The 22,885-nt window shown below is 40.9% G+C and overlaps 1 long non-coding RNA gene across 1 annotated transcript; it reads left to right on the top strand.

The window, feature by feature from the left end:
- Positions 1-21,441: 21,441 nt before the first annotated feature.
- Positions 21,442-22,493, top strand: LOC147894494 (uncharacterized). Its single transcript, XR_015542153.1, has 2 exons — positions 21,442-21,872; positions 22,234-22,493. It is a non-coding gene; the product is annotated as an uncharacterized LOC147894494 (long non-coding RNA).
- Positions 22,494-22,885: the final 392 nt, after the last annotated feature.

The raw sequence follows: 22,885 nt of genomic DNA, 5'->3' as shown, positions 1-22,885 counted from the left end.
AAGGTCACAGAAACTAAATCATCATCTTCCACTGGCGACCCAATAGAAGCAAGTGCATCTGCAATCTTCTTCACCTTCATGTGGTAGTAATTGATGCTCATATTTTCTCTCTGCACATTATGCAACTCCTGCTTGAGCTGCATTTTCTTGGCTTGTGTATTTGTGCTATACATTTTTATCAAAGTATCCCACACCTCCTTCGGTGTGCTTGCATCTTGAATATGCACAATCATAGAATCTGAAATACTGATAGACAGCCAGTACATAACTTTTTTGGCTCTCTCATGCCAGCCTTTAAATGCCTGCAACTCCTATTGATTGGGAACATTAGGAATAACTAGTTCTTGTTCAGCTCTAGTAATGAACTCCCAATAGCCTTTTCCCTTAAGGAAATTTGTCATTCTAAACTTCCATGCTTGGAAGTTGTTCTTGTCAAGCTTTTCTGTGACAATCTGTGAAAGAGCATCAGATGCCATTACAGAACATTGCAAAATATTCTATCACTGCAAAGAAACACAACTTCTCCCTCATAAGGGCAAATTTGCAAAATTGATGAGAGTGGTATTTGACCACACAGTCACTTCCTAGTGACGATTATGTGTCAATAGGCAATAAGAATGTTTCTGTTACTCCCAATATCTCTGCGCACAAGCATACAATGTAATTTTTGCGATAACTGTTCACCGACCTGTAGAACAGTGGTCGCACAGCAAAAATAGGGCACTTTTCTAAGTGCCTTTGGAAAAATTCCACCACCAAAACGGGCCCTGAACTGGTCTCGAATCAAAATCTGAGATAGTGCACTCTTACACTTTCCGGCTATGTTACCTGCAAAGATTTGCTCCCAATCTCGAAAAAAAAAAGGAAAGCAACATTGATCCTCCCACTAGGACACCGTGAACTTGGTTTGCTTTCTTGAGATCCTTACCATGAACCGAGCTCTGATACCATGTGAAGAGAGTGGGAGAGAAGGAAGGAGTCTCACTTGCAGCTTTCTCACATACACAATGGGGGAATATGCACTAAGGTGGGGGTTGAAAATAGTTTTCCTCTTCTTAGTTGTGAAAGCTAAAAGAACTCTAGGTACAAAAGAATAGGTGAACCCTATATGTGGGTCTCAAACCAAACTCAGCTAACTAAGGCGACATACTAACTGAGCCACGAACTAGAGTACATAAAGATAGCTATCATCTAGCTATTATTCATGGACAGTGTACCAACCGCATCTGCATCTAACAAGTCGGTGACATAAATGCACGATGGTCACCCTGGCATATCACGAGTGGAGCTCGATATCTCAATAGGGACTACCACATGGGCAACACCTCACAACAAGCAAAGGCAAACAAAGGCGGGATTGTCCAAGGGAAAAGGTGCATTTGTGGGGTAGGGAGTGTGGGTAGGCATATGTCCTGCACAGGCCAGGAACAAGGCAGGGAAAATAGTAACATGGGAGAGTTGGTGCCTCACACAAGTTGTATTTGGTTTATAGTGATGTTTGTGGACCCATGCGAGTTGCAACTCTTGGGGAATTCTATTATTTTGTCACATTCATTGATGACCACTAGGTATACTTGGATTTTTGCTTTACAATCCAAATATGAAGTTCTTGCTTTGAAATCCAAATTTGAAGTTTTTGCATGCTTCATGCATTTTATTGCCTTGGTTGAGAATGAAAGTGGGATGAAAATTTCCTACATTAATTTAGACAGGTGGGGTGAATATATGTCAAAGGAATTTGCTAATTTTTTGGCCTCATGTGGCATACATCATCAATGCACTATGCCTTACATTCCTCAGCAAAATCCTGTGGTTGAGAGAAAGAATAGATCAGTCATGGAGATGGCCAGGTGTATGATGCAAAGCAAGCACTTTCCCAACAAGTTCTGGTTGTATGTCGTTATGTTGCAAATTACATTTTGAACAGATTTCCCACAAAGGCATTGAAGACCATCACACCTTATGATGCTTGGATAGGTCATAAGCCCAAGATTTCTCTCATGAGGACTTTTGGATGCTTGGCATATGCACATGTGCCTTCTCAAACATGCACAAAGTTGGATGATAAAGCTATCAAATGCATTTTTATTGGGTATAGCTTAGAGAGCAAGGGGTATAAGCTCTATTAGCCCCACATGGGCAAATGTTTTGTTAGTAGAGATGTTTTTGATGAATCCTCCTCTATGCCTTTGTTGGATTGTAAAAAGTATCCCACTATTGATGCCACAAATCTCTTTAATAGCTTGACACCCTTGTTTCTATCAAATGATCATGATGATACTTACTCATTTTCTTACACGGCTTTCAAAACGGCCCTACTGAGGCTACTCTTTACATCTGCAAGAGGGATGGATTTGTTCATTTTAGTCCTCTATGTGGATGACATGCTTGTGAGTGGGACACATGATGAGCTAATTGCAGCTTTTAACCTTGACATGCAGAAGATATTTGTTACTATGTTTGATCTTGGTCTCTTGCATTACTATCTAGGCATTCAATTTGCTAGCAGTGAGGGGGGCATTTTGATGTCACAATGCAAGAATATTGGACAACTTTTGCAATGCTTTCAGTTTGAGGATTTCAAGCTAGTATCCACACCATTAGAGCCTGGGTTTCACTTCTCTTCTAAGCATGGTAGCGATGCATGTCATGTAATTCTCTATTAGTAGGTAGTTAGTTGTTTGATTTATTTATGCCATACTAGACGTGATCTTCGGTATGTTGTCTCACAGTTGAGCAAATATATGCACAACCCCTCTACACACCATTGGTAGGCTATGAAGCGGGTCTTAGGTGCCTTAAAAGCACTTAGCATTTGGTACTTTTTTATGAGATTGATTCTTCACTTGTTATGCATGGATTCATTGATCGTGATTGAGGTAGATCTTCAGACACCCGTGTGTCACATAGTGGCAACTATTTCATGCTTGGTACTTCATGCATGTTGGTTTAGCAAGAAGTAGACTACCATTGTTACTTCTGCTATGTGGCTGAGTACATACTAGCATTTGTAGCTACAGTGGAGTGTGTTTGGCTGTATAAGCTACTTGCAAATCTTTGTGCATGTCAAGTTGCTCCCATCATCATCTTCATGAATAGTCAGGGTGCTTTGGCTATTGCACATATTTTGGTTTTCCATGCTCACACAAAGCATCACTATCACTATGTCAAAGAGAGTTTATCAACATGTGATATTCAGTTGTCTTATGTTCCCACTAAAGACAACTTGGCAAATCTTTTTACAAAGGTTCTTCCTTGACATGAGTTTGAAGCTTTTTGGCAAGCTTTAAACTTAATACCTTTTGTGATTTGATCTATTGTACTCTGTACAATCATGGGCTACTATACATCGTGCTCTTGCTTGTAGATCCTTTGAAGTTGATTTTGACTAGATATGACTCACTTTCTTTATAGGTGAAGCCATTCCTTTGTTTGATCTTTCTTTCTTCTTCCAAGAGGGATGCCTCTATATCTACTAAAATGGAGACTGGTAGATTAGTGAGAGTAGTCACAATGGTACCATACTCATCAGGTCGACTCTTAAGAAATATAGCAATCACAACGTCATCATCAAGATCAAATTTGATGGTAGCTAGTTGAGTCAATATGCTTTCATGGAGTTTTGTTGTGAGGATATTGATTCTCCCTTGTTTGGCTTTAGATCAGAGAAATTAATGAGTAGACTATACTTGGATCATTTCCCATGTGCTCTAAAGATAGTCTTAAGGTGCCTCCATGCACCATGTGTAGTTTCACAACCATCAATGTGATCAATAAAGGAATCAACCAACCCTAGTACAATTATAGCCAATGCCTTTTCATCCCTAGGTAACCATAATGCTTATCCTTCCCTAGTAGTGGGTTTCTTCTCTTTCCCATTAGCAATATTCCAAATCCCCTTTTTCATGAGTTTGGTCTACCATGTATGAAATCCCTCACCCTCAAAATTGTCTATCTTTGTTTTGGTAGCTATATGGAAGGTCTTACCAATAATGGTAGTATATAATCCCTTTACAACTCTTAGAAAGAACCATCACCATACAAATGCATATTGCAAGTAACAAAATCTAAAAAACAAAGGTTCTTTGCACACTGATAGTAGAAGGGAACTCGGGGTTTGGCTTGGAGGTTGATTAATTTCCTATTATCAAAGCTTGCCTTCTTCTTGATGACCTTTTCAACCCTAATATATTGGTTGTTGGAGGACTCACATGAGGAAGTCATTTTCCTAACATAATTAAGACTTTCAATACATCAAATAAGACTCTCCTCAATTTTGATCTCAGAACCTTGCATACACCCAAGAATTGACTTAAGTCTGAGTCTAGATGCAATCAAGAGTAAAGATACCAAGTCAAACAATATGTTGACTAAGTCAACCTTCCAAGGTGAATAACTGCCAAAAGTGCCTAGGAAAATCAATAGAAACTTGGAGCCCAAAATTCGAGGTGGTAAGAGTAGCTCTAAAAGGGGTTTCTAGTAAAAAGAAAGGTCTTATACCAGAGAATGTCCTCTGACAAGGATTGGTAGATATTCGTGTAGTACCACTCGTGATAGTTGTGCCAAGTAAATATGTTAAAAAATCTAAATAGTAGGCTTTGTTAACATCCATAGAGTATAGTCACAGAATGCAGGGTAAGTGCTGAAAGGAAAAGGGTTGGCCCTCCTTTCAAAAGGTGACATGTATAAAAGACCAAATGGTTGACTTTGGTCTTCATTATTGTATGCACAAGTTTGAAATACAAGCTCCCCCTTCTCCTCCAAGAGTGTCTTTGGAAGTTCTCTTGTTTTCTTTGTAGTGACTTTGTGTTTGTCACTCCATCCCCCTTCACTCTCTCCTTCCCTTGTCCTTATTGCTCCTTTCTCCCCTCTCTTTTCCCTGCTCCCCCTTCACTCTCTCATAAGGAAGTAGCTTGGAGTGGAGGCTCCAATGACATTCCTTCAAGATCCCCACGACACGTGAGTCATTGTCGAGACTACACATTTTTGGCACCATTGTCGGGGGTTCAAAGTATGCTGTTGCATTTGCACTTGCTTTCTTTTGTAATCCACCCATTGCATAAGGCTTCAAGCTTAACTTGGAGCTTTGTTATTGGAGTTTTAGAAGAGGTATGAGGAAGAAGTATGAGTTGGATGGAAAAGAGACGAAAAATTATCATTTTATGTTGAAGAGCATTTTTGAGTGTAGGAAACTTGTTTTTGAGGTTTGTTAGAGTTTTATAATGATAGGAAGGTAGTTTTTTAGATTTCTAAGGTGTGTATGTTGTCAAATCTCACAAAAAACAACCAAGAATGAAGAATCAAGCTGAAATTCAAAGTTGTTTTGTATGTTAACAGTCACCCCTCAATAAATCTCTCATTTTTGCACTCAAATGTTGTTTTTCTTTCACTATTTTTTCATTGAGTAGGTAGACTAGGTAGTATAGCATCCCCCTGGCACACAAAAACCTGAAAAGAAACTCCAAATCTGTTAAAAATAATCAAAAACCAATCGGCAATATAGCGCATTCCTATCCCCATGGGTTGATAGCTTAGCACTATCCTACTGTTACTGTCGCTATAGCCCTATCTCGACGGTCAAACTCTATTGACCTGTGGCCATAGTGCCTATCCCCATGACCTAACTTTTGACTGTGGTCTAACCCGCCACCCTAATTAATGTGTGTCTACCTATCCCACTAGTCTGACAATCGTTGACTCATGGCCTTAGCACTTGCCCCACGACCGTTGCTATAATAGTATCCCATCGATCGCTTTAGTTATCCCCATTCCCATTGCCATATTTGTATCTCATCGATCAAGATACCCCGCCGACTGGTGTGTTAAGCTCATTCCCACGATTGTTGCCATTTTGCTACCCCCATGCCTATGGCCATATTATCCCACCGTACTCATTATCCTTCCACCTGTAGTCTTAGCTCATCCCTATGACTGTGGGGATACCACCTACATCCCATCCCACTAACATGTGGCACTACCCATCCTATCGATCGGTACCTTAAGAACTATCTTCTCGCCTGTTGCCATACTTGTATCCCACCGACCGACGCCTTAAGAAGTATCCCATCACCCATCGCCATAGTGATATCCTGGCGAGACCAGATGCGCCAAGCTATCCCTATGATCGTTGCCATAGCCTTATCCCTATGCCCATCGAGATACCTATAGTGTAGTCCAGAAAAAAAAATACAAAATTCAAGTTTTAGCCTAAGAGTGCCCTGTTAGAGGTTTTATACATGCATTCGCAATCTGGAAGAATTATGTCCAAGGAGCCCATGCCTGAAGAGAGTGCTTCGAGCTACACTCACCCCACCTTTTGCCCTAGCTGGGGATCGGTCCAAACCAGAAGCTCAATTCCTAGCTCCCACTTTGTAATAAAACCCCGACAAGAGGATCCATCTAGCTCTGATGAGACAGAGAGCTTGGACGAGGAGATGCAAGACCCCACTGGTCCAAGGGCTTCCAAATCCCCCTTCACTACTGTGGCATCTCCCAACTCTCCTACTCCTTCTATAGTGTTCACGTTAAGAGATACATTCTCCAACACGTTTGGACGTTTAGGCTGAACAGATTCAATAGGCATGGAGAACCCCTTTGCTGGCATGTCAATGGGAAGGGAAGGTCAGCAACAACAACCAGCTCTTCTTGAAACATAGACATGGACTGAAACCAACTTTGTGGACCCAGGGCCCACCTCCTTCGCAAGGCACCATTAGTGGGAATGCATGGAGGAAGAAGACCCATGGATGAGGGGCTTCTGGGGACAAGACCCTAGCCATGGATATATGAGAGGGGCATCTTATGAACTCCCAACCTTCCCGCTGCCACCAACCTTCGCCAACTATGTGGCCCCACAAGTTCCACCCTATCGCCCAATGCAAGGAGGTGCCGATGCCCCATGACCCACCCCCTCCAAGAGTCCGACCGTTTCCACCCACATCTGTTGCTCTAATGAATGTAGGCCTTGGCATGTCCACCCCAATGCCGGTAACATCAACTCAATGGATTCCACTACCAAGGCCAAGCTTAAGGCCACCCCTTCCCATTAGGCCCACAATGGCACCACCTCCACTAGCTAACCAAATGGTGCTATCAGATCAAGTGATACGCACCTTGGTGGATGCCCTAGGAAGGGGAGCCACACCACCTCTACCCACCCTAGTATTTTGCGCAGGGATCATACATCTCGCAGATCTAGAAATGGCTAATGCATTTGGTCTTAGTTTGGATGGCAAAGTAGGCCAATGATATAGGGCTCTCACCCTCGAAGAAAAAGTCAATTGGGAGAGCTGTGAAAAGCCTTCATTGTAGGGTTCATCCCCAATGGACATAAATGGAGCCCAATTAATCAGTTATATGAGGTGAAGCAGCATACCACTATGCAATTCACTAGTTTCCACCTGGCTTGTTTGAAGCTAGCTAGTTTGCAAGCAGCTAATTCAAAGCTAGTTTGCAAGTAGCTAGTTTGAAGCTAGCTAGTTTGCAAGTAGCTAGTTTGTAGCAAGGTAGTATGCACCAATCTAGCATGGAACCCCAAACCATATTTAACCATGATCAGATATAGAAAGGAATGTGTATCAGCATACATTAGATTTAGGCAACAACATGTATGCTTGGAGGTACCTACTTTGTAGCCAGCTTGTTCATAGGTAGTGTTATGGATAAATTTGTCTAAGGAAAAAGGCATAAATATGTGTGTGTGATTGTATGTGTGGCAATAGTATAATAAAATATGGTGTGCATAGGGCCTAAGGTTGAGGTGGCAGGGCATGACCATATGCCACCCTTCCACATAAGAGGACCCATAAGGTGTGATGTACATAATCCATAATAGTAATATTATAAAATGTAAGGTGGCATGGTTCCTCCATGTGCCACCCCTCCACCTACGCGGTCCCATGCCTGCATTTAGTGAGATATGGCCTAAAGTCCATGAGAGAAGTAATATAAAATAGGTGGAGATGGATATTATATTGGATTATTGCCTTCATGTAGGATAGGCCCATTTGGGGGGGGGGTGTAGATAGTCCAAGGATGTAAGATAAATAATAGGGAAGGTAGGATGAGGTGGCAAGATTCCTTGTGCCAACCCTCCACTTATCCTCCTAGAGGTTTGAATGTATTATAAAATTGGGAAGAGACCAAGGGAGAATCATAGACTTGAGATATGGGGCTTGATTTATGTGGAAAAATGAGGCAAAGGGTTATCGTACACAATTGAGAGTGCGTAACCGCCTAGCCCACATGGGAGACTTTTCCACACACACCATGCATGTGGGAGGATGCATTTATTGGGAGAGACAACCTCTCTTGGCTATAAAAGGAGGGGGCTATTCCTTGGTGGGACATGCTCATTCTTGTAAAGCCACCTAGCTAGTACTTTGATTTGCCCCTTCCCTTCCTTTCAAATAAAGCGTGGCCCTCTTCCCTTGATGTCTCCATCTTTACATTCCTCCTCCCATCATGTACATGCTTCTCCTTCCCCTCTCCCTTTCCCCTTGTGCCATAGTCTCCCTCTTCACTCCCTCCCCTTCTAATCCCTTTTCCCCACCCATGATAACATTTTGTTCCTTTCCTCTATGACTGGGTGTGATTGTGCAACAACTTCCATATGTGGTTCTCAGCTTTTGTGCCTATAATTTGCTTTTGGTCATAGTTTTTGCACATCTGCGCATCCCTGCTTTTGCATCTCTAGTCTACCTGCAGTTCCGGTCGCATCTTTTGGTTGTTAAATCTTCTAGTTGTACCGGTCCCACCCTCAACCATGGGGAGTTTCCTCTTGCTGTAAAAAGTAAAAGTATTTCATTTCATGTGCTCTATTCGCATCTCCTACTAGATCGTAGATTCGAAACTTTTTCAAGTTCACTCCTTGGACGCACGCCACACGAGGAGGGTGGATATTTATGTCACTTCTTGGTGCTTGGTCCTCCACTCATTACGGCTACCAATTGGCAAGATCTCTTTCTTGATCTTCATGTCGACCTTCAACGGCTGATTGTTCAGTGCATTGTTCAAGGAGACGATGGGTGGAATGATACACCGTGGTTGATTCAAGGTGAAGAACTAGTGATATACTGGGGAGACTTTGATTTCACTTCTACTCATTGTGTGGTGATAGAGCTACTTGTTGCATCGGAGGTAATTAAAAGGGTGACATTCTTCAAAGGGTGGGATGTTACCAAAGCTTGAGGGGAGACTTGGTGCATCTGCTTATTAAGTCCAGTGGATAAGCTCATCTTGAATAATTTCTTCTCGATCTCGCTACCAAGGTTTCTAGGGCTTGGCTATGGTTGGTAATGTTTCGACCAAGGAATCCCTTTGTACCTAATCAACCCTTTGTGCCTCATTTTGAGCTTCAAGTTGTAATTCTTTTTGGTCTAAAGATAAACTATCAACAAAGTATTGCAAGATTATTTGGTGCTGAACATCTTGCTCAAGTGTTGAATTCTCCCCACCCTCTCCTTCTACCTATCTTGGATTACCAAGAAACTTGGGATGTTCAGATTTTAGTCTTGGTGTGATAACATCTTGGCTATTTCAATTTGACAAAGCATACAAACCTTCGACCAACGCTTGGTGTGGGTGTGAAGCTCACTTCACTGGGGGTGAGGTGTATTGTTATAGCAAGTTTGCACCTACGAGTACTTGCAACCAAGTTGAGTACTCAGCACTCATTTTTGGGCTACAAAAGGCACAAGAGCATCGCATCAAGCAACTTGAGGTGCAAGGAGATTCTCAACTCATGTGTGAACAAGTTAGCGGAAGGTGGAAGGTGTGGAGTGAAGGCTTGGTTCTGCGACATCAACAAGCATTGGAACTGTGCCAACAATTTGAAGAGACAAAAATTCAGCATATCCCTTGAGCTCAAAATATAGTTGCTAATTTCTTGGCATGTGAAGCCTGTACTTAAAGCATGACGGGAGTGGAAGCACCACCCCAACAAAGCCGCAAGCCATGAAGGAGGGTGACCATTTGTAAGGAATGCAAAGGTTATGGTCATCATGAAACTAAGTGTTGGGCATATTTGATACAAGGTTAGCAGATGGTCGATGACTTGCCACCTTGGGAGTCATTGAGGCTTTGCCCATCACTGTTAATAGGTTGACCACCACCATCAATTTCTATGTAGTGGACATCGAAGATACAGGCAGGAGTTACCCAGCCATACTCGGGAGACCATGGTTGAGAAAGAGTGATGTAGTCAACTATTGGAAGACATGACACATGTCTTTTGGTGCTTCTAAGGAGAAGATCCTGGTGCAACTAGGTGCCACAAAACCAGAAGAAGACAGTGATACTCTCTCATCCTTGGTGTCTAAATCAATGGAAGAATTAGACCGGGGGGAGGAGTCCTCAGAGGAGGAAGTTTACATGATGGGGGTGTCTCCGACCCTGCCACCTGCAGAAAACGTAATAGCTAGTCCTTAACAGCTTGAATCTATGCTTTCCCCAGACCTCACTCCAAGTGAGAAAGACGAGTTCCTAGAAATGTTCAAATATTTCCCTGACCTCTTCGCAACTAGCTACTGCCACCTTCACCATGTGACTGCCATAGAGCATAAGATAGAGCTGAAGCTTGATGCAAAGCCTGTGGCTTAGAAGTATCAGAGATTAGGGCCCCTACAGACCGATGCTTTGCGCTCAGAGTTGCAGAAACTTGTAGAAGCTGGGTTTATTATCTTGGTTCACAATACTGAATGGGTTTCACCAGTGGTAGTCACCCTAAAGAAAAACAATAAGTGGCGGGTCTGCATTGACTATAAGAAACTCAATGCAGCCACCAAGAAGGACCATCATCCTCTTCCCTTTCAAGATCTTATTCTTGAGAAGGTAAGTGGTCATGAGATGTATACTTTCTGTGATGGTTACTCTGGGTTGTATTAAATCAGAATTGCTAAGGAGGATGTGCTTAAAACTACATTTGCCACACCTTGGGGGACATTTGCATTCAAAGTAATGCCATTTGGACTCACCAATGCTCCTGCTACCTTTCAAAGATTTATACAGATGGTGTTTGCTCCTTATTTGTGGGATTTCTTGGAGGTGTTTTTAGATGATTTCTGTATATTCTTGTCACATAAGGAGCACATCATGAAGGTTAGGTTGGCCTTCCAAAGCGTCAATGATGTGAATGGCAGTCTCGACCCTGAGAAATGCACCATTGGAGCCACTCAAGGGAGGTTACTGGGACATATTGTCTCATCCGAGGGTGTCAAGAAGGTAGAAGCTATCCTCAAGCTCTCCCCGCCAACAACCACACATCAGATATGCTCATTTGTCAATCTAGTAGGATACTATTGCCGCTTCATTAATCAATATGCTACTTTGACATGACCCATGACTACGCTATTGAAAAATGGGGTTGATTTCTCTTGGAATGAGGATTGTGATCATGGGTTTGCAGAAATCAAGAATTCTTTGTCTTTAGAACCCATTCTATGCAATCCAGATTGGTCAAAGACTTTCTATATCAATCTTGGGTTTGGTGAGCACACTTTGGCAGGTATTCTTCTCTAGCAAGGGAGGATCGGTTCATGTATCCCATTCGATTTGCTTCTTGACAATTGCTCGACACCGAACGATGCTACTCAGAGGCTGACAAGCATGCCTTGACTTTGGTGTTCTACATTGAGAAATTTAAGCATTATGTGGCTGGAAAGTCCTTCATTATACTCACTAGCACTGGTCTTGCAAAGCAAATTCTTCAATCACCAAATCCCATGGGCAGGTTGGCCAAATGGTTGGCAGTTTTACAAGAATATGATTTTTCTTTCAAAATTGTTAAAGGGGGTTGTTCCAACTTGAAGAATGCTTTGATTGATAGAGAGGAGTGCCTTGATATAACCCTTGTAGCAGCCATAGAAGTTGGGGATCCATGGTATAGCGGTATCTACAGGTTTCTGACTGCTTTCTCCTTTCCTCCAGAAAGTACTAGCTATGAGAGAAAAAAGATCGGCAGAGATAGTAGGCGCTACACCCTTTTTGATGGGGTGTTGTACGGTCAGGGCATGGATGGGGTACTAAGATGGGTCATTGATGCAGATGAAGTACCTAAGGTATTGAAGCATTATCATGATGAATTTTATGGAGGCCACTATGCCAGTGACTATACAGCTAAGAAGATTTTACATGTTGGGTACTATTGGCCGACCTTGTTCAAGGATGTCACTATGCATTGCAAAACTTGTGAACCATGCCAATTCTTTGGTAGGAACGATTTGTGTCCTGGGCAATATCACCCAGTGATGTCCATCCATCCGTTTCAAAAGTGGGGAATAGATATTGTCAGGCCCCTGCCCATGACTGCTCGTAAAAAGAAGTATCTTTTGGTAGCCACTCAATATGTCACTAAGTGGGCTGAAGCTATCGACCTCCCCACAGCAAATGGTAAGGCAGTTTCAAATTTCATATTTGAACGTATCTGCACAAGGTTTGGGACACCCATGGAAATAGTATTAGACAATGGGAGTCCATTCTTAAATGAAGCAGTGGAGTTACTCATGGATTGCATGGGTATTGATCATCACACTTCTAGTATCTATTATCTAGCATCCATGGGTCAAATGGAGCAGACCAATGGCCTCCTTTGTAAAACCATGGAAAAAATGCTATAGGGAATAGGAGCCAGTGGGATCAAAAGGTCACAGAAGCCGTATGGGCTTACAACATCACTCATAAAACATCTACAAGTCACACTCCTTTTGAGTTGGTGTACAGTACTGAGGCCATTTTACCACTAGAGATAGAGATTCCGGCTTTGAGATTGGCACAAGAACAGAGGATGCCAGAAGATAAACATGTAGAGGCCCGATTGGTGCAACTTGAGAAGCTAGATGAAACTCGACGCCTTGCCCTACATCAAACAAAGATTCAAAAGAATCGACAAAAGGCCCACTTGGATGCTAAGATTTGCAAGGGATGGGAAAGACACTTTGCTAAGGGGGATGTTGTGCTATGCTTTGATAACAGATTGGACCACCAAATGGATAAGAAGTTCCTTCCATTGTGGACCGGTCCATATAAAGTCATCAAGGAACGTAGCAATGGGTCTGTGCAAGTTCGGGAGCTGCATGAGCCATATGGCAAGAAGGTGATCAACAAGCGTAACCTCAAGCCCTTCTTTGTGCATGATGGACGCAGGCATGGAAATGCTATGCATTCCCTGCCTGGGGGTGGGGACTGTTATGGATAAATTTGTCTAAGGAAAAAGGCATAAATATGTGTGTGTGTTTGTATGTGTGGCAATAGTATAATAAAATATGGTGTGCATAGGGCCCAGGGTTGAGGTGGTAGGGCATGACCATATGCCACCCTTCCACATAAGAGGACCCATAAGGTGTGATGTACATAATCCATGGTAGTAATATTATAAAATGTAAGGTGGCATGGTTCCTCCATGTGCCACCCCTCCACCTACGCGGTCCCATGCCTGCATTTAGTGAGATATGGCCTAAAGTCCATGAGAAAAGTAATATAAAATAGGTGGAGATAGATATTATATTGGATTATTCCCTCCATGTAGGGGAGGCCCATGTGGGGTGGGTATAGATAGTCCAAGGATGCAAGTTAAATAATGAGGAAAATAGGATGAGATGGCAAGATTCCTTGTGCCAACCCTCCACTTGTCCTCCTAGAGGTTTGAACATATTATAAAATTGGGAAGAGACCAAGGGAGTATCATAGACTTGAGATATGGGGCTTGATTTATGTGGAAAAATGAGGCAAAGGGTTGTCGCACACAATTGAGAGTGCGTAACCGCCTAGCTCACATGGGAGACTTTTCCACACACATCATGCATGTGGGAGGATGCATTTATTGGGAGAGACCCCCTCTCTTGGCTTTAAAAGGAGGGGACTATTCCTTGATGGGACACACTCATTCTTTGTAAAGCCACCTAGCTAGTACTTTGATTTCCCCCTTCCCTTCCTTTCAAATAAAGCATGGCCCTCTTCCCTTGATGTCTCCATCTTTACATTCCTCCTCCCATCATGTACATGCTTCTCCTTCCCCTCTCCCTTTCCTCTTGTGCCATAGTCTCCCTCTTCATCCCCTCCCCTTCTAATCCCTTTTCCCCAGCCATGATAATGTTTCGCTCTCACGTTATCCTTTCTTATATGGGCCTTGAGCGTCGCCATGCTTAGTGTCTAGCCTCTTGTCTTGATTTCTTTTCCAGGTAACAGTGGCTAGTTTGTAGCTATCAAACTAGTACGTAGCATGATAATATGCAATTAGCCAGCTTGTACCATTTTCCCTTGATGGGTTCCCTTTCATGTTGACATGGCCCTTGAGGGGTCCCCTTTAGGTGAAAGGGCCATATCGACATGCCATATATGTCCAATGCATGTCAATATGGCCCTTGCCACTAAAGGGGACCCCTCAAGGGACATATCAATAATTAGGTAGTTTGAAGCTAACTAGTTTGCAAGTAGCTAGCTAGGTTGGACCTAATTTGTAGTAGTTAGGTAGTTCAGGCTAGCTAATGACATACTAGTTTGGACTTAGTTTGTTGTTAGGTACTTTGGAGCTAGCTAACGAAATACTAGTTTGGACTTAGTTTGCTAGTAGTTAGTTTGGAGCTAACTAGTTTGCAAATAGCAAGTTTGGAGCTACCTAGTTTCAGATAGCAAACTACTTACTAGTTTGGACTTAGTTTGAAGTTAGCTGGTATAGTTTGGAGCTAGCTAGTTTGCAGATAACTACTTTGAAGGTATATAGTTTGGATCTAGCTAGTTGGACAAACCTAGTTTGCAAATAGCTACTTTGCATTTGCATGCAGCTAATTTGCAAGTAGCTAGTTAGTAGGTACCTAGTTTGGAGATTCCTAGTTTGTAGATGGCTACTTTGTGGCTAGCTAGGTTGTACATAACCAACTATCGACAACCTAAATTGCAAAGACCTATGCAAGAGAAAGCTAGTTTGCAGATACCTAGTTAGTGGTTTAGAGCTACCTACTTTGGAAGCTAGTTTGTAGCTACCTAGAATTATGAAGGCTACTTTGTAGCTATCTAGATTGCAGAGACCTAGCTTGTATACTACTATACAGCAACTAACAACCTAGTTTCAAGAAAGCTAGTTAGTAGCTAGTCAATATGAGGACTTTGCAGTTCGCTATTACGCAACTCGTAGAATGAATCCACCTAAGTACTATGCAACAAGGTAGTATGTAGTCTAAAAATAAAAGATTAAATTTGAAAAAGTAGATAAGATATTGCCAAAATGATAGGCATGAAGACTAAACCTAAGGTATTTCAAGGAGATATACTAGATTTTCCACATGTGATTTCAAACCCTATTTTCTTTTGGCATACATCCTTCTTATTTGGCAAGACATGAGTATGGGCAGACCATAAAGAAAATACAAGCTCCTAAACCTTTGTTGTGATTGAGCTGATCTGGCCCTTCCTTCGACATGTATCCAAAGTTAATAAATCATCTACAAATCTAGTAAGCCTACTTTGGGCTACATAGAAGTTCCTTTGATGAATGTTTAATGCTTTTGGTGCCACAAACACTAAAATAAGGTAGCTCACTTGACCTTCCATTCATTAACATAACCATGCTCACTTGTGAATCAAAATCATTGAGATATCAGGGCTGTTGTTGCATGTGTTCTTCAAAAGCATGTGCATCCTTCCCTTTAGCTTCTTCTTCCATATGGGTGATGTACGCATGCATAACATCCATGGCTGCTTTGACGAGGTTAGTCGTTACTGCATTTAAGGAGAGAGTAGAGATCATGGTGAGGATGAAGAAGGAAGCAGAGTTAGTAAGTAATCGATGCAGGCTATGGCATGAATTTTGATGAACAAGTTGAACCACTGAAAAAAAGGGGGACCAAAAAGAGAAAGGGGAAGAAAAAGTGGAGCCTCAACGAATCACAAAAAAGCTAGAAATATTTAACAAGGTGACTAATAATAAATCATTCATAAGGCCTACCCGAGATCGAAATAGCGAAAGAGGGCAGAGATGATGAATTGAAAGTGATGAGAGAGAGAGAGAGAGAGAGAGAGAGGGAGGGAGGGAGGGAGGGAGGGAGGGAGGGAAGGAGGGGAGAGAGAGAGAGAGAGAGAGAGAGAGAGAGAGAGAGAGAGAGAGAGAGAGAGAGGCGCTACAAATGTGGAGGATTTCTAAAGGAAACCATCTTGTTTTACAACTTGTTTTACAAGTGGCATGCATATAATCAAAGGTAACCCAAACCACATAAAATCCACAACTAAGGCTAAAATTTTTTAAAATAATATGAGAGGGCAGCTCCAAGGGAAGAAAGACTTGAAAGAGTTGTAAGCATTAAAGCTTTTTGACGATGGAGCCTACAATAATAAATAAACCTAATAAACTTGCAACAATAAAACACTTGCAATAATTAATGGACCAATTGCACAAAGAAGAATTTTTAAATTTCCCATAATCTGGAATTTTTAGCTTTGAAAAAGTGGAACCTTTGCTAAGGCTACCCAAAGGGCAAGCCAAAAAATTAGTGAATTTTAGCTTCTAATTAAGAGAGGAATCATCAATATAGCCTACCTTACGGTAGGCCAAAAATTTGAGAGACAGAGAGAGAGGGGGGGGCGGAGAGAGAGAGAGAGGGAGGGAGAGAGAGACACAGAGAGAGATAAGGAGAGAGAGAGAGAGAGAGAGAGAGAGAGAGAGAGAGGGTAGCAAGAGATGTCGCTACCCTCTCTCTCTCTCTCTCTCTCTCCCTCTCTCTCTCTCTCTCTCTTTCTATCTCTCCCTCTCTCTCCCTCTCTCTCCCCCCCCTGTCTCTCTCTCTCTCTCCACCTATAAAGAGGGGAGAGGATGAGATAGAGATGTGGCTACATCAATTTGAGGGATCTATCTGTTACATTAAAGGAAACTCTAATATTTTAAAGAAACCTCCAATTTTTGATAGCGGGGGGGATACATTAATTTGAGGGAAGTACGGGCATAAGATAGAGATGGGGTTACGTCAATTTGAGGGGTCTACTATCATTTAAAAGAAACCACTGATGGGTCTACCTACCACATTAAAGAAACCTCCAATATTTTAAAGGATTAAAGCCACCAATGTAGAGTGGGGAAGAAAAGGAAAGAAACAAGGATGCTATAAACACGTTCTTACAACGATGGAAACACATCCATCAATTAAAGAATACCCTCTAAAAAATCAAGTTATGGAAGCGAGAGTGTTCCTTGGAAACAGAATGTATAAATTGTGGATGAGCCTTAGAGAAACCAATAAGGTTTCACTGTATTGGGCTAAGTTTGAACAAGCTTTCCTAAAAGAATTTTTATCTGAAAATGGGTTAGAAGAGCATGATAATCTTGGGATAATTGCAATATATGTAGAAATATTTTTGTCCAACACATAGCTAATTATAAGGACCTTTCCAAAAGGAATCGATGAATTAGAAAAGACGAGAGATTGTGTGAGGGTTTCAAGACAACTATAAGATTGACATGAGAAGAATTGAATCTCCTAAAACCTTTGAAAGAAGCCCTACAAGAATGCCCAAATATACAATGATACAGTGGAAATATCCCTTGTTGGATGGAACTTTGGAACAAAGTATTTTTGTTCCAAGATTCAATAAATTTGTTAATTTAAAAATAAAGAGGCAATTTAAGAAGGAGCATAGCCCAAGAAACCTCAAATCCTCTTTTGAAAAGAGAGGAATATGAGAAGGCTAAGCAAGAAAATCTTTGCTTTAAATTTTTGGGCAAAGATCTATCTCCTCCATTAGGGGAGATTTGGAGTCAAAAGCTCCCATAACTTAAAGAGCTAATTCATGCAACTGTAAAATAAGAAAATTAGCAATCCACCAATGAGGAAGCTCCAACCTTTAATTTTGGAAAGAAACCACAAAGGCATCTCATTGGTGGAGAGACCTCCCCCACAAGGCCTCCTCTTGTGCCCCCCCCTGCCAAACACGCACACACACACATACATATGTGCCTCACTCATCTTTTTATGCCCCACCTCATCTATCTTTTTGTGACTACCCCCATCCCCTCCCTTGGTCAACCACTCCCATCTCTTAATCAACCATATCACTTTTTCCCTCCAAAAATTTAATTTTTTGAAAACTTTATCCAAAACACCACAACCTCTTGTTTGAATCAAGACAATGATTTAAGCACAAGTTACATGCAACATAAAGTAAAGACAATGTGTTTCATGAGCAATAAGTTGGTACAATATTTGTGCTTGAATCAATAAGATTTTTGGATTTGAGCAAGAGTTTGTTGCATCCTAACCTTTTTCTCAAGCAATAGGTTGGATAAAGATGAGACAAAGATGCCACTAGTTGCTCAAGTAATAGGTCGGGTGCCACAAAATGCATTGCTCAAATCAAAATATTTTGCAAAAATAAAATTTTTGCTAACGGTTCAAGGTTTGTTGTTTAGGCTTTAAGACATAATATTTAGGGTTTATGGTTTAGGAATGGGGATCTAGGGCCTAGGGTTTAGGGTTTACAATCTAGGATTAATGATTTAGGTTTTAAGCTCTAAGATTTAGGGTTTAGGATTTAGGGTCTTGGGTTTAGGTTTAAGATCTAGGGTTTAGGTTTAGGGTTTATAGCTAAGTTCTAAGACTTAATGTTTAGGATTTAGGGTTTTTGAGGTGATGAGTATCATTGTGAAATGGTACTCATAAATGCACCTTGTAATAAACTTGGTGATGGAAAGTTTTCAGATTCCTTAAATATCAATAACTTGGCCATGCCCATGATCATTATATAAATAAAAATGAAAACTTGAATATTCTTAGTGATGAGTATCATCTTGATACTATACAAAATAATTTCATAGATATGTCTTATAATAAGCTTGGTGATGGGAAGTCTTCATAATCGTCAAATATCAATAAGTTGTCCATGCCTATGATTATTATATACATAAGAATAGAAGGTTGAATATCTTAAATTCAAGATGATGCCTAGGGAATCAATTTGAGAGATCTTTTGGAATAGAGTCAAATGAGTTCTAATTGACTTATGGAACTAGCCAAGCATAACATCATAAACTTTGCTTATCAACAAGGTACTTAAGGCTCATAAAATAATATGAATGAGTAAAAATCTATTCAAAATCATCAAGACAAATACATAATCAAGATGGGTCAATTACCATGGTCTAGTAACTCTAGAGTAATCATACTACAATGATGAGTGATGATGTTGTGCCAAGAGTATGGAGACTTCAAGAATATCAATTAGTTAAATTCAAGAAATATCCATGAGTGATGTCAAAGTCTCTATTAATATTTTTTTAGCTATAAGCCTCCTACCATATTCATGCTTGATATGAACCACAATTTTGGTTAAACATATATTCTTACATATATGTATTATTGTTATTACTAATTAAACAATTTACCAAAAGTGAGAAAAGAGTATTTATTATTTACATCATTCACTGATTCCACAATTAGTTTATGATTCTGTACATACTACTTATTTTGCTAAAATAATACAAATGATATAATGTAATTGCCTATTCTTTATTTCAATAGTAATGTTTAAGTAATTTATTTTATTCATGTTTATATTGTTGTTTTAATAATGATTTTATTGAAATACTTTAGAAAATGTAAAAGAAGTTTATTGAACATTTTGCATGATATGTTAATTCTTCAATTAGTTTATGATTTCCATATTGTTTGATTCTTAAAATTTGTCAAATATAATGATGTATCTTATTGCATAGTCTTATTTCTAATATTTTTAATTAAATTAATTCATTATAATGTATATTTTCTATATATTGATATTTATTTCTTCTTATTTGTTTTTTTGAAGATAATACTATGTTAAAATAATTGAAGGAGAAGAGTATTAATGATTTGCATAATTCATTACTTTGATTATTTTTTTATAATTACAACAATAATATGTATAAATGGTATTATATATCTTTAATAGTACTTGATAATTTTTTCCAATATTACTTGTATATTTTGTATAAAAATTTATATAATAATGATTATATATATATTTTATATCAATTATATTATATTTACATATTTTATAATATATATATATATATATATATATATATATTTAAAATGTAATAAAAGAGAAAATTTTTTACTTTATTTAGAAATTTCCCTTCCTGCAAGGCATGGTGTAGGCAAAAAGTTGTCCCAATTCTTGCACACGAAGCAGGTCTCTAAACTTGCACAGCTTCTCTGCACCCAATGCCTTTGTGAATATGTCAGCTACTTGATCCTCTGTGCTAACATAAACTAGATCAATAACACCTTCTAGAACCTTCTCCCGCACATAGTGGTAATGAATCTTAATGTGCTTTGTTCTAGCATGACAGATTGGGTTATTTGCCAAGTGTATACTGCTCGTGTTGTCACAATAAATGACAACTGGCCCATCTATAGACTGATGCATATCATAAAGTAGCTTATGAAACCAAGCTGCCTCACCTGCAGCCATTGCTGCACCCCCGTACTCAGCCTCTGTGCTCGACAAGGCATCTGTAGGTTGTTTCTTGCTGCTCCAAGTGACTGCAGCACTCCTTAAAGAGAACACATATCCACTACTAGATCGTCTATTAGAAATACTACTAGCCCAATCAGCATCAGTGTATCCATGCAACTGTATTTGAACCCTAGTCTCATAAAATAGTCCATCCTGCAATGTGGACTTCACATACCTCAGTATGCGTCTAGTCGCATCCAAATGCGGTTTCCTTGGAGCCTGTATAAATTGACTTACCAACCCAACAACATTGCTCAAATCTGGCCTAGTAATAGTCGTATAAATCAAACTTCCTCCTATGCATCTGTACATAGTAGGGTCTTCCAAAAGCTCACCTGCATCTGCGCTCAGCTTCACATTCTGCTCCAAAGGAACTGAAATAGGCTTACAGCTTGTCATCCCATATTTGGATAGCATGTCCAATCCATATTGCCTCTGCAAGAGCCATATCCCACTTGTGGATCTAATCACCTCAATGCCCAAGAAATAACGAAGCTCTCCCAAATCCTTCATGAAGGATATCTTCATCACTATTACTTGTGATGATCAAATCATCAACATAAATGACAAGCAACATAATGCCTTTTTGTGTTTTTCTCACATAAAGTGGCCATGCATGGCCGGCTCAAGGAGAGGGATGTGATACAATCAATCTACTAGAGGTGAGGGAGCCACTGAGGGATGCTATACAATCAATCTAGTGGAGGTGAGGAAGTATATAAATTTAAAGTGGGGATGGGACAATAACTAAAAGACACCGACGGGATGTACAAAGGGGGGCGTGGTGGAAAAGGAGAAGAGGAAAGAGGAAGCAAGGGAGGAGAAGGGAGGGGTAGGTGAGGAGTCACATGGGTGTACGAGAGGGGGGCAGGAGGAGGTGTAAGCAAAGAAATAAAAGGAGGGTAAGAAAGGGTGATTCAAAAAGCTCTATATAACGGACTAATACTTTGCAATACAAGTATCACCATCTTCTTCTTCACAAAACCTTGTATTGTATGTAGTTCATATATACAAGCTTTGTGAGCTTGCGAGCTCTTGGCTATGGCGATGGCTCCTTCTACCACCTCCCTTGTTGCTTTGCTTTGCTCTCTTCTTCTTCTCGCCTCCTTCGCCTTCCCCTCCCATGCCCAAGTCTCCTGCACCGTCGTCGCCAAATCCCTCGTCTCTTGCATCGGCTACCTCACCAAAGGTGCCCCCCCCCCTTCCCCCGCTTGCTGCGCCGGCGTCTCCGCCCTCCATGCCCTCGCCTCCTCCACCGCCGCCCGCCAGGCCATCTGCCGCTGCCTCGAAGCTGAGGCCAAAACCATCAAGACCATCCCTTCCGCTGTCTCCTCGCTGCCCGGGAAATGCAAAGTCTCCTTCCCCTACCCCTTCAGCCCTTCCACCAACTGCGCCGCGTAAGTTCCCATGACTCCTCTCTCTGTCCTCCTTCTTTGCGTTGCTGTCTGTTGAATGCGTGCCTCGTCGCTTGTGTCGCCAAATAAGGCGTGCCCATTCTCAAGAATGCAGCTCGCACACTAGCTCATTCTCAAGAATGCCCGTTCTTAAGAATGCAGCTCGCACACTAGCTCATTCTCAAAGAATGCCCATTCTCAAGAATGCAGCTTGCACACTAGCTTCGTTGGGACAGTCCAAACTTGTCCGTGATTGTCGTTTGTTGAGGTCTGTCTTGATGTAGTAAAAATCATTTATCGACTGCACGCGACTGCAGGGTGGCCAAACGTACTCTCTTTTCTGATTTCCTGGCGTTGCTTGCAGGATACATTAAGCGGCTTCCCGCATTTTGGCACAACCCCATCTCATTGCAGAGAAATGCATGACCCACTGGACCATCTATAATGTAGCGCTCATCGCGCTCCAACGCTTATGGCCATCTCTTATAATAAGCATTTCTCGCTGCGCTGCGAGTATGGTTACACTTCAATCGGCTGTGGAAGTTTTCCGCTATGCTATGGTATATGTATAATGTAGCCAATTTGTCGAATATAGTAATGCTCCTTGAATCAAATGATTAAATATATGTTTGTCTTTCCTTAATTTTTACTCTCTCCTTTAAGGGGGGTAGAGAGAGAGAGAGAGAGAGAGAGAGAGAGAGAGAGAGAGAGGTTTTTAGAGAGCGAGGATAACACCATGTTGAAAAATTACACTCAAAGCTTTCAAGTAGGGGAAAAAGTACGTGAAAAATCAAATGTAAATAGATCTTATGGGATCATGGTTTTATATTATCTAAAAAACCTCTTAAATTACTATCATAACAACTTCTAATTTTTATTATTATTTATTTTGGGTAAAGTGTGACTTATATTGCAAAGGGAGAGGGGACACAGCTTATGGGATTTGGCTAAGATAGTTGGAAAGAGAGATGAATTGGTGGGTGGATGGTTCTCTTATTGCTCATAATATCTAATAT

The sequence above is a fragment of the Dipteris shenzhenensis genome, chromosome 14, assembly GCF_047967505.1.
Source record: "Dipteris shenzhenensis isolate YYH24624 ecotype China chromosome 14, Dip_SZ_1.0, whole genome shotgun sequence".
Taxonomy (NCBI): Eukaryota; Viridiplantae; Streptophyta; class Polypodiopsida; order Gleicheniales; family Dipteridaceae; genus Dipteris; species Dipteris shenzhenensis.
The sequence above is the reverse complement of the archived record's forward strand: the minus strand, read 5'-3'. Positions and strand labels throughout refer to the sequence as shown.